We start from the raw sequence: 4,603 nt of genomic DNA, 5'->3' as shown, positions 1-4,603 counted from the left end.
AAATAAATTCTCCTCTTAGTGTTCAAGAGGGTTTTAAGATATCAATTTTGAAAGTACTACTTTCTCCCCCTTTAGAACACAAAGAGATACTAATTTAAAATTTATCAATTGAAAATCATTTGAAAATTAGGGTGGTGGTGCGGTCCTTTTGCTTTGGGCTCATACTTTCTCCCCCTTTGGCATGAATCGCCAAAAATGGATACTTTGAGTGAGATATAAGCCCTTGTCTAACTACTTTCTCCCCTTTGGCAAATAAAACATATGAGTGAAGATTATACCAAAGACGGAGAGTGAAGCGGAGTGACGACGAAGGATGAGTAGTAGAGTGGAGTGGAAGCCTTTGTCTTCGCCGAAGACTCCAATTCCCTTTCAATATACCTATGACTTGGTTTGAAATACACTTGAAAACACATTAGTCATAGCATATATCAAAGAGGCATGATCAAAGGTATACTTAAGAGCTATGTGTGCAAATTAGCAAAAGAAATTTCTAGAATCAAGAATATTGAGCTCATGCCTAAGTTTGGTAAAAGTTTGTTCATCTAGTGGCTTGGTAAAGATATCGGCTAATTGATCTTTAGTATTAATATATGCAATCTCGATATCCCCCTTTTGTTGGTGATCCCTAAGAAAATGATACCGAATGGCTATGTGTTTAGTGCGGCTATGCTCAACGGGATTATCCGCCATGCGGATTGCACTCTCATTATCACATAGAAGAGGAACTTTGGTTAATTTGTAACCATAGTCCCGCAGGGTTTGCCTTATCCAAAGCAATTGCGCGCAACAATGGCCTGCGGCAATGTACTCGGCTTCGGCGGTAGAAAGAGCGACCAAATTTTGCTTCTTTGAGGCCCAAGACACCAAGGATCTTCCCAAGAACTGGCAAGTCCCTGATGTGCTCTTTCTATTAATCTTACACCCCACCCAATCGGCATCCGAATAGCCAATCAAATTAAATGTGGATCCCCGAGGGTACCAAAGCCCAAACTTAGGAGTATAAGCCAAATATCTCAAGATTCGTTTTACGGCCGTAAGGTGAGATTCCTTAGGGTCGGCTTGGAATCTTGCACACATGCAAACAGAAAGCATAATGTCCGGTCGAGATGCACATAAATAAAGCAATGATCCAATCATCGACCGGTATACCTTTTGATCGACGGATTTACCTCACGTGTCGAGGTCGAGATGCCCATTGGTTCCCATGGGTGTCTTGATGGGCTTGGCATCCTTGATTCCAAACTTGGTTAGAATGTCTTGAGTATACTTTGTTTGGCTAATGAAGGTGCCTTCTTGGAGTTGCTTGACTTGGAATCCTAGAAAATACTTCAACTCCCCCATCATCGACATCTCGAATTTTTGTGTCATGATCCTACTAAATTCTTCACATGTAGATTCGTTAGTAGATCCAAATATGATATCATCAACATAAATTTGGCATACAAACAAATCATTGTCAAGAGTTTTAGTGAATAAAGTAGGATCGGCTTTTCCGACTTTGAAGCCATTAGCAATAAGGAAATCTCTTAGGCATTCATACCATGCTCTTGGGGCTTGCTTGAGCCCATAAAGCGCCTTAGAGAGCCTATAGACATGGTTAGGGTACTCACTATCTTCAAAGCCGGGAGGTTGCTCAACATAGACCTCTTCCTTGATTGGTCCATTGAGGAAGGCACTCTTCACGTCCATTTGATAAAGCTTGAAGCCATGGTAAGTAGCATAGGCTAATAATATGCGAATTTACTCCAGCCTAGCTACGGGTGCATAGGTTTCACCGAAATCCAAACCTTCGACTTGGGAGTATCCCTTGGCCACAAGTCGAGCTTTGTTCCTTGTCACCACACCATGCTCGTCTTGCTTGTTGCGGAAGACCCACTTGGTTCCTACAACATTTTGATTAGGACGTGGAACTAAATGCCATACCTCATTCCTAGTGAAGTTGTTGAGCTCCTCTTGCATCGCCATCACCCAATCCGAATCTTGGAGTGCTTCCTCTACCCTGTGTGGCTCAATAGAGGAAACAAAAGAGTAATGCTCACAAAAATGTGAAACACAAGATCGAGTGTTACCCCCTTATGAATGTCACCGAGGATGGTGTCGACGGGGTGATCTCGTTGGATTGCTTGGTGGACTCTTGGGTGTGGCGGCCTTGGTTCTTCATCCTCCTTGTCTTGATCGTTTGTATCTCCCCCTTGATCATTGTCGTCATCTTGAGGTGGCTCATCTCTTTGGTCTTCTCCTTCATCAACTTGAGCCTCGTCCTCATTTTGGGTTGGTGGAGATGCTTGTGTGGAGGAGGATGGTTGATCTTGTGCATGTGGAGGCTCTTCGGATTCCTTAGGGCACACATCCCTAATGGACATGTTCCTTAGCGCGATGCACGGAGCCTGTTCTTCACCTATCTCATCAAGATCAACTTCTCTACTTGAGAGCCGTTAGTTTCATCAAACACAACGTCACAAGAAACTTCAACAAGTCCTGAGGACTTGTTAAAGACTCTATATGCACTTGTGTTTGAGTCATATCCTAGTAAAAAGCCTTCTACAGTTTTAGGAGCAAATTTAGATTTTCTACCTCTCTTAACAAGAATAAAGCATTTGCTACCAAAAACTCTAAAATATGAAATATTGGGCTTTTTACCGGTTAGGAGTTCATAGGATGTCTTCTTGAGGATTCGGTGTAGATATAACCGGTTGATGGCATAGCAGGCGGTGTTGACCGCCTCGGCCCAAAACCGATCCGGTGTCTTGTACTCATCAAGCATGGTTCTTGCCATGTCCAATAGAGTTCGATTCTTCCTCTCCACTACACCATTTTGTTGTGGTGTGTAGGGAGAGGAGAACTCATGCTTGATGCCCTCCTCCTCAAGGAAGCCTTCTATTTGTGAGTTCTTGAACTCCGTCCCGTTGTCGCTTCTAATTTTCTTGATCCTTAAGCCGAACTCATTTTGAGCCCGTCTCAAGAATCCCTTTAAGGTCTCTTGGGTATGGGATTTTTCCTGCAAAAAGAACACCCAAGTGAAGCGAGAATAATCATCCACAATAACTAGACAGTACTTACTCCCGCCGATGCTTATGTAAGCGATCGGGCCGAATAAATCCATGTGTAGGAGCTCCAGTGGCCTGTCACTTGTCATGATGTTCTTGTGTGGATGATGAGTGCCAACTTGCTTCCCGGCTTGGCATGCGCTACAAATCCTGTCTTTCTCAAAATGAACATTTGTTAGTCCTAAAATTGAGAGCACCTAGAGGGGGGGTGAATAGGTGATCCTATAAAACTTAAAACTTAAGCCACAAAACTTGGTTAAGTGTTAGCACAATAATCACCAAGTGGCTAGAGAGAGGATCTTGCACAATACGATAACCACAAAGAGTTCAACACATAGATGACACAGTGGTTTATCCCGTGGTTCGGCCAAGTACGAAACTTGCCTACTCCACGTTGTGGCGTCCCAACGGACGAGAGTTGCACTCAACTCCTCTCAAGTGATCCAATGATCAACTTGAATACCACGGTGTTTTGCTTTTCTTTTCTTATCCCGTTCGCGAGGAATCTCCACAACTTGGAGCCTCTCGCCCTTACACTTTTGATGTTCACAAAGAATCACGGAGTAAGAGAGGGATTAGCAACTCACACACGACACAAAGATCACAGCGAATACGCACGCGCAAAACCCAGACTTGAGCTCAAGAGACTAGCACACTAGAACGGAGCTCAAATCACTAGAATGTCGAACAAGTGCGCAAGAATGAAGTGTGAGTGATCAATAATGCTCAAGGGATGCTTGGTATACTCCTCCATGCGCCTAGGGGTCCCTTTTATAGCCCCAAGGCAGCTAGGAGTCGTTGAGAGCAATCTTGGAAGGCTGATCTTGCCTTCTGTCGTCTAGCGCACCGGACAGTCCGGTGCACACCGGACACTGTCCGGTGCCCGATTTCTTTCCTTAAATAGCGAAGCCGACCGTTGGCAGCCTGAGAGCCGTTGGCGCACCGGACATGTCCGGTGCACACCGGACAGTCCGGTGCCATCTTCTAGCCGTTGGCTCAGCCACGTGTCCCGCGCAGATTGCGCGGCCGACCGTTGGCCCGGCCGACTGTTGGCTCACCGGACAGTCCGGTGCACACCGGACAGTCCGGTGAATTATAGCCGTACGTCGCCGGTGAATTCCCGAGAGCGGCCAGTTCGCTCAAACCAGCCTGGCGCACCGGACACTGTCCGGTGCACCACCGGACAGTCCGGTGCTCCCAGACTCAGCAGACTCTTGGCTGCTCGAGCCAAGACATTTCCAATTGGTTTTCTCCTGTTTCCAGCACTTAGACACAATACATTAGTCCACAAAACAATGTACTAAGTCTGAGAAACATACCTTTATTCTGGATTTGTACTTTGTCCACCTTTTTACACTTAGGCACTTGTGTTGGACACTAAATCACCGAAACACTTAGAAATGGCCCAAGGGCACATTTCCCTTTCAATCTCCCCCTTTTTGGTGATTTATGCCAACACAACATAGAGCAAGTAGAACAAGTACAAAATCACTTCAAATAAGAATTCAAATTATTTTGATTCAGATTTGACATATATGGATCACTCTATGCCACCA

Source organism: Zea mays, chromosome 1 (assembly GCF_902167145.1).
Source record: "Zea mays cultivar B73 chromosome 1, Zm-B73-REFERENCE-NAM-5.0, whole genome shotgun sequence".
NCBI classification, from domain to species: Eukaryota; Viridiplantae; Streptophyta; class Magnoliopsida; order Poales; family Poaceae; genus Zea; species Zea mays.
The sequence above is the reverse complement of the archived record's forward strand: the minus strand, read 5'-3'. Positions refer to the sequence as shown.